This window comes from Mustela nigripes, chromosome 12 (genome assembly GCF_022355385.1).
Source record: "Mustela nigripes isolate SB6536 chromosome 12, MUSNIG.SB6536, whole genome shotgun sequence".
NCBI classification, from domain to species: Eukaryota; Metazoa; Chordata; class Mammalia; order Carnivora; family Mustelidae; genus Mustela; species Mustela nigripes.
The window spans coordinates 83,264,788-83,272,512 of NC_081568.1; the positions used below are offsets into that span (position 1 = coordinate 83,264,788).

Below are 7,725 nucleotides of genomic sequence, written 5' to 3' on the forward strand. Positions count from 1 at the left end.
TCCTTGAATAGTTTATCATTACCTCTTCCACTCTGTATCTTTACTTTGTACTTATGGCAAAATGGTGTGTCAGGAACTTGCCTATGTCATATCCATCTGTTCCTTCTATGTATTAACAGATTCTCCTGTTTAAACAACAAAAACAAACAACAACAATACTTACAATCTTGGACTCCCTTGCAGCTAAGGTTGCCCACATAACTCTTGACCACTTCTGCTAGGAGTACGTGGAAAGATTTTGAGTTTCATGATACACCTGCTGCTTTTCTCCCATTTACTAGGGCTCCACTTTTTCCTTTCTGAAACAATATGTGATGACAGGAGCTATTGAAGCCTTCTGGCAGCTCAAAGACAGAGAATCAAAGAGCCCTTGACCCTGGTATCGTCAAGCCACTGAACCAACACAGCAACTGTCTGTCTCTGACTTTTCATGGTGGAAAACAAAACAAAGCAAAACCCTGATTTGTGGGAGCTACTCTTTATTCAGCTACAGCTGAATCCAATCCTCCATACACAAGTGGGAAAAAGGATATTATCTCTGTGTAACTGCACAATAATTTTTATTTCTTTCACAATAAAAACCTAGGAGTCATTTTTAGATTTTAAGAGGTAAATCAGTTCAAGACAATCCATTTTACTCAACTTCTGGCTCACGACTTTCAACTATTAGCCAAAATGTCAAGCATCAAGGCACAGTTAGCACTACGTTATAATTCTATTTACACTTCAGTGTATAGACTCTAAATTCATCAAGGGCAAGACCTGTGTCTTAAAAAACACCTCCTGGCACCTACTAAAAGATCAGGAGGTGATCGTTTAATTGAATTAGAATAGAAGGAAAAGAAGCCCTTTACTCTCATATTGAAAGCTCTTCCCAAAAAATTAAAACCAGACCTCAGAAACATGATAAGAGAAGTAATCAGAAGGGAGCCAGCATATAGGGCCAGTGCTTTGTCACTGTACCAGTGTCACTCCCCCTATAACACAGGCAACATCGTCGGCTATACAAGGACGGAAGTGCCTTTTCCTAAAGAAAAACGTCTTGCAAAAAGAAGGCTTGATAGATGATTTAGCAAATCCTCCTCCATTTGCAGCACTTCCTGTCTATAATTACATTTCCCCAAAGAGGGCAACGTATTAAAAAAAAGAGCTGTCATATTTACTGCACTGCTTCCCTTAAACTGGTTAGTGAATTATAAAGCACAAGTAGCAAAAAGCCAAACGATGCCTGCTCATTTAATCTTGTTTTCTCCTCTGCCAGTCATTGACCCATCGATTGCCCTGGATCTGGCGGGAGTGGTTTTCCCTGGCTCATGGGGTCTGAGAGCAATGACAACCAGTACCAGCTTAAACTGGATTTCTTCCCAGGCCTGTACATAAAGGTCAGACGTGCTTTCAAGGCCTGAAACTCCTGAGTCTTGAGTCTCTGACAAATGACACCATCTCAGTATGAGATCATACTTTTGCTTCCAGGCTTCCAAGCCCCTATTTGGGCTCGTCTTGCTATAAAGGGAAGGATAAATTGAACATAGCCCTATGGGAGCAGGAAATTTGGACGGCTAAAATTGTTTTGTGATTTTATACATTGGACACCATTCTCTTCAAATCCACAGGACAGCAAAGCTAAGAAAGATCATTCACAGTGTAGAGCCTCGAGAATTTTGAATAGATCAGGAAAAGTGGAGTTGAAAAGCCTAATTTTCCTACAGGCTGGGGGGAATGGATTTACAATGAGGATTTTTAAGTGAAGGCTGAATTTGCAACCATTCATTTCAACACACGCCTAGACCACCTGATAAATAATACATTTGTATTATGCTTATGAAACATGCAAATAGAGTCCAATTTGCAAATAAATGCCTTGAAGAATTCTTTTACAACTTCAGAGTTAAGTAACTGAATCCTAGGATACCCTATTCTTATTTGTGAGGTTTTTATTTTATTTTGTGACAGCTGCCATAAATTCAATTAAACTCTATGGCGAATGAAATTTTGGTTTTTTTTTTTCTTCTTGCTGATAAAAGAAAATGATCAAAAAGTTGGCAAGATGGGAAACAATAAACCCATTTGCAAACAGGGAAATCAAACAGTGCCGCATCAGAATGCAAAGGAGGGAAATCCAGTCAGCTAAGCAGGTACAGCCTCACTTATTATCCTTGTCCTTCACTCTCCTCCATTCTCAACATTCTTTCCTTGCTATGGAAAAAAGGCAGATGCAATTAGAATCTGCCAGGTGAGAAGCTACAATAATGCTCCGACAGCAAACGGAAAGAGAAAGCAAAAACTCACAATCTGCAGCCATAGAAAATACTGCAGGGGATGGACATTTGAATGTGTTCCAGGATCCTAGGGCAGCCCCTGGCAGCCACCCAGAGCACAGGAGGTAAGCGTGCCCAATACTAGCTTCTTATAAACGGAAGTGACAATTGCACTTAACGTATATACCCGCTGAGATATGCACATGTAGCAGGAACATGCGTACAGAAATGGAAAAACATGACCACTGAATTCCCTTTACACATTACACATGTTCTCTAGCCCTACAGCTACTAACATTGAGGCTCTGCTTCATGCTTGGCCCAAAAGAAGCACAGATCATATAGTCTCCACAATAGCCCCATGGGTTAAGTGATTATAAGTAAAAAAAAAAAAAAAAAATTTAAGCACAGACTGGTGAAGGGGCTTGTCCAAGGTCATATGGCTAAGTATGACAAAGCTATTATTGGAAATCAGGTCTGATGAGATTAAACTCAGGCTTCCCATCTCCTTTCTTCTCCAGTTAGGTGCTGATGTTTTGAAAAGCAGATGGTATTTCTGTGACCCAAATTCGATCCTATGTCTATGGTAGAAGCTTGCTTGTTAAAAGTCATCTCAGTGTTCTTTCGGTAAATAAAGGATTCATCAGCAAAGGTAAATTAGTAAATTCAGATTTTTCTTTTCTTTTTTTTTTTTTTAAAGATTTTATTTATTTAATTGAGAGCGAGTGAGAGAGAGCATGAGAGGGGAGAAGGTCAAAGGGAGAGGCAGACTCCCCACAGAACTGGGAGCCCAATGCTGGGCTCAATCCCAGGACTCCAGGATCATGACCTGAGCCGAAGGCAGTCGTTTAACCAACTGAGACATCCCAGGTGCCCCTATACGTTTTTCTTAAAACTACACACATGCCAAGTACAGAAGGCACAGCAGAGAGAGGGGAATAAGAAAGGAAAACAGAAATCAACCACGAGGACTTCATCAGTATAAAAACCTTTGCACAGCAAAGGAAACAGTAGACAAAATCAAAACACAACCTGAGGAATGGGATAAGATATTTGCAAATGTCTTAACAGATAACTGGTTCGGATCCAAAATCTATTAAGAACTTCTCAAACTCAACGTCCAAATAACAAATAATTCAATCAAAAAATGGACGGCAGCTCTCGGGGCGAGCGTCCGGTCGCAGCGGCGTGGTCCGCGGCTTCCCGGCCAACAGCTTCTTCGCCGCCCCGCCGCCGCCGCCGCGCTCGCTCCTGCCTCTGGGCGGTGGGAAGATGGTGGGCCGGAACAGCGCCGTCGCCGCCCGCGTCTGCGGGGCTCTCTTCATCGGGTACTGCATCTACTTCGACCACAAGAGGCAGAGTGACCCCAACTTCAAGAACAGGCTTGGAGAACGAAGAAACAAACAAAAGCTTGCCAAGGAGAGAGCCGGACTTTGCAAGTTACCTGACCTTAAAGATGCTGAAGCTGTTCAGAAATTCCTCCTTGAAGAAATACAACTTGGGGAAGAGTTGCTAGCCCAAGGGGAATAGGAGAAAGGTGGAGACCATCTGACAAATGCAATTGCTGTGTGTGGACAGCCACAGCAGTTGCTGCAAGTGTTACAGCAGACTCTCCCACCACCAGTGTTCCAGATGCTTCTGACCAAGCTTCCAACAATTAGTCAGAGAATTGTAAGTGCTCAGAGCTTGGCTGAAGATGATGTGGAATGAGAACATGTCAACATAATCTCAATTAAAAATGTTTTTAAAATCTTAAGTTGGAAGATGAGCAGCTCTGGGGGAAAAAGGGCAAATAGGCTTGTTACGGACTGTCCTACACTGAAATCAACCAAAGTTAATTTTTACTTTGTGTAGATCCATTCATCTGTTTTATTTATTTTTCCCAGTGAAAAGTGTATTTTGATAGAAAGCTTTTCATTATATAAATACACTGAGTTACCAAAATATCATGGATTTTATTCCTAAAACGTGCAATTAAAGTGTACATATAACATCACATTACTTAGGTTAAAAATACTCAGTGCTTAGTTTTGAAAGATAGGCCGAAAAAGTATAGGAGAAAGCTGAAGAATGCACGTTTTTTTTAAGCTTGTACATTTGCTCTACATTAAAGAATTGGATGAAGTCTATCAAAACTGAGCATTAAAATCTTTGAGAGATTATTTATTTCCTTTTAATCTCTAAATATGATGTGAGAAGTGCTGCTGTGCTGTATTAATTCACCTCCTCCCCGTGTATTTGTCATTTTAATTGGTGGGCTTAATGTGTTCTGGATATTTATCGTATTTTAGATGTATGTAGTAAATAGCACCGGGAATTAAATCTATGTACATTCTTTATCTAGCCATGTGAGCCTCTCTAATTACTGTCTACCCTCTTTCCTCACTTAAAAAATGAGGGAATTGGTCTGCTAATTCAGAGAAGTGTCCCTTTCGGCTTTTAATTCATTTGTTTCTGTTAAGCATCTTTAAAACCACCTTCTTCTGAGGGATATATTTGTTTGGACAACCAGGCCTTGCATTTTTTATACTCTGAAGTTTGCATGCTTGCCTGACTTAGTATTTCTGAACTGATTCTCCCACCCCCACCCCTTTTTTTAAAGATCTAACTTGTGTTGGTTTTCACTGAAATCATGCGGTTCTGTCATTACTCTTGTAAATCTGAAACTTAATCTTTAGGGTAACTGGGATGATAAACTTGTAAAATGTTTGTTCCCCTTTGCTTTTATCTTCAGTGTATCTCCTTAATCCTCTTTCAATCTCATTCATTTATCTTGTTATGTTGAGAATAAGGTATAACCTTATGGCTGAAGACTTGGAAAGAATGAAGGTGTTCTCGAAATAGTGACATGTTATCTGCAGTCACAGGTTGAACATTGGGTCTGAGAATAAAAATCTTTGGTACTTACTTGTAAAAAAAAAAAAAAAAAAAATGGACGGCAGAAATGAACAGACATTTCTCCGAAGAAGATACACAAATAAATGGCCAAAAGACACACGAAAAAAATGCTCTATGTTGCTTGACATCAGGGAAATACAGATCAAAACCACAATGAGATACCACCTCACACCAGTCAGAATGGCTAACCTTAACAAGTCAGGAAACAACTATTGGTGAGGATGTAGAGAAAGGGGAACCTTCTTAAACTGCTGGTGGGAATGCAAGCTGGTGCAGCCACTCTGGAAAACAGTATGGCGGTTCCTCAAAAAGTTAAAAATAGAACTACTTTATGATACAACAATTGCACCACTGGGTATTTACCCTAAAGATACAAATGTAGTGATCCAAAGGGACACGTGCAAAGTTTATAGCAGCAATGTCCACAATAGCCAAACTATGGAAAGAACCTAGATGTCCCTCAACAGATGAATGGATAAAGAAGATGTGGTATATATACAATGGAATATTATGCAGCCATCAAAAAAAGGAACCTTACCATTTGCAACTACATAAATGAGACTAGAGGATATTAAACGAAATAAGTCAGTCAATGAAAGACAACAATCATATGATCTCCCTTATATGTGGAATTTAAGAAACAAAACAGGATATAGGGAAAGGGAGGGAAAAATAAAATAAGATGAAATCAGAGAGGGAGACAAACTGTACGAGACTCTTAACTATAGGAAACCGAGGGTTGCTGGGGTGGGGGGTGCCTCAGGGCTGAGGGCTGGGCTTTAAGGAGGGCACAGGATGTAATGAGCACTGGGCATTATATGCAACTGATTAACCACTGAACTCTGCCTCTGAAACTAATAATCAACTATATGTTAATTAATTGAATTTAGATAAAATAAAATTTTTAAAAATAAAGGAAACACAGTTTACTCTTTGATGACCTAAGTTTCTCCCCTCATGCTTGTTCTTTCAGGTCACATAGCTCCCAACCTCTTTTCTGCTTGGAGTGCAGGCTGCTAGAAAGTGCCTCCTGAATCAACTAGGTGTGGGGAGAGCCCGACAACAATAGACAACATGGTTCAACGGCCAAACAATCCCAATGAATTAGATTCAGGACCATCACCCGGGAGAGGAGCTGCTAAGGGAGAGGTCAACCTGCAGCGCATATCCCACTTTCTGTCTCCTCCAGCTTTGTGCAAAAGAAGATGTGTCGATTATTAATCATAGGAAGAACAATTACAATGGCAGGAAAGATGGAGTGAGCAGAATGTCACGGGAACTGGGCCATTTCTCCAAGCTCTAGGGCTGATAAAATGCTATTTCTTATGGCATCATTTATTCACCTAATAAAGTGTTCCAGAAATATTTATTGAGAACCAGCTATGTTCAAGGCTGTGGGGGATGAAAAGCAAGGTAGCTTTTCTCATGAAACTGACATTCTAGGAGGTGGGAAGATACACAGCGAAATAAATGCATAATTGGTTAACTTGTGGTAAGTTCTGTAAAGCCAAAAGAAGCTGCCTAAGGAGGATAAAATCCATAGGGGAAACTAGTTTACAAAGGGTCAGGGAAGTCCCCTTTAACAAAGTGACCTAAGAAGAGAGTCCTACACAAAGTGAGTAAGATGGACAGCTAAGAGAGGTCGTTCAGGGAGAAGGAATGGTCTGCACAAAATCCCAAAGACCGGTAAGTGCTCTGTGTGTTGGGGGATCATTAAGGAAACACTGTGGGACCACGGAGGGAGCAGGAGGCAGCAAGGACAGAGAGGCCACGTTGGCAGGCAGATCAGAGAGGGCTGAAACGCTAAGAACATTGTCAGGACTTTAACTTCTACTCTGAATGAAATGAGAAGTCAATAAAGAGTTTTAAGCAAAGAAAGTCACTTTGGCTGCTGTATAGAAAACAAGAGTGGAAACAGAAATGCAGCCAGTTAAGAGGCTAGTTCCATAATCCAAGGGAGAAATAGATGAGAATGGGAGCACAGCAAGTTGTGAGCAGTGCTGCATGCTAGGTATGCAAGGACAGTGACAAAGGGGGACACCAAGATATCTTTGGCCTAAATGACTGGAAGAATGGACTTACCATTAACTGAGAGGAGGAGAGTGGGAGGTGTTTTGTAGGTGTTATGCTTTGATGCTGCTAGATAGTAAAATAGGGATCACATACCACCACCTGCCGTTGCTATGACTCCTAACTCTGGGACAAAGCTATCTGATTCGATAGGATGCATGGTTTTTATTGACATCCATTTCGCCCCCATGGAGTGTGGTACCTGAGAGAAGTGACTGTGTCTGTCTATCTCCACTGTGTTCCTAGCACCAAGACCAATGCCAGGTTTGTGGCCAGCACTTTGTAACTAGTGAATGGGTGAATGGAGGAAAGCATGAAGCAGTGAGTCCTCCCAATACCAATGTGTGGTAGGATCTGGGTCAATGAAAACTTCCGGGTAGAGAGCCGAAACATGGTCCCAGTGGAATGACCCACGAGGATACAGATACAGTGCCTTCTTCTCTTTGGCTCAAATTGTAGCTTTACTTCATTTTAAGATATTCAAATGCTGTTGTTTTTT

General features: G+C 41.0%; 1 pseudogene; it reads left to right on the plus strand.

Annotated features, from left to right (window-relative positions):
- Positions 1 to 3,438: 3,438 nt before the first annotated feature.
- Positions 3,439 to 5,165, plus strand: LOC132027901 (mitochondrial import receptor subunit TOM20 homolog; annotated as a pseudogene).
- The last annotated feature ends 2,560 nt before the right edge of the window (positions 5,166 to 7,725 follow it).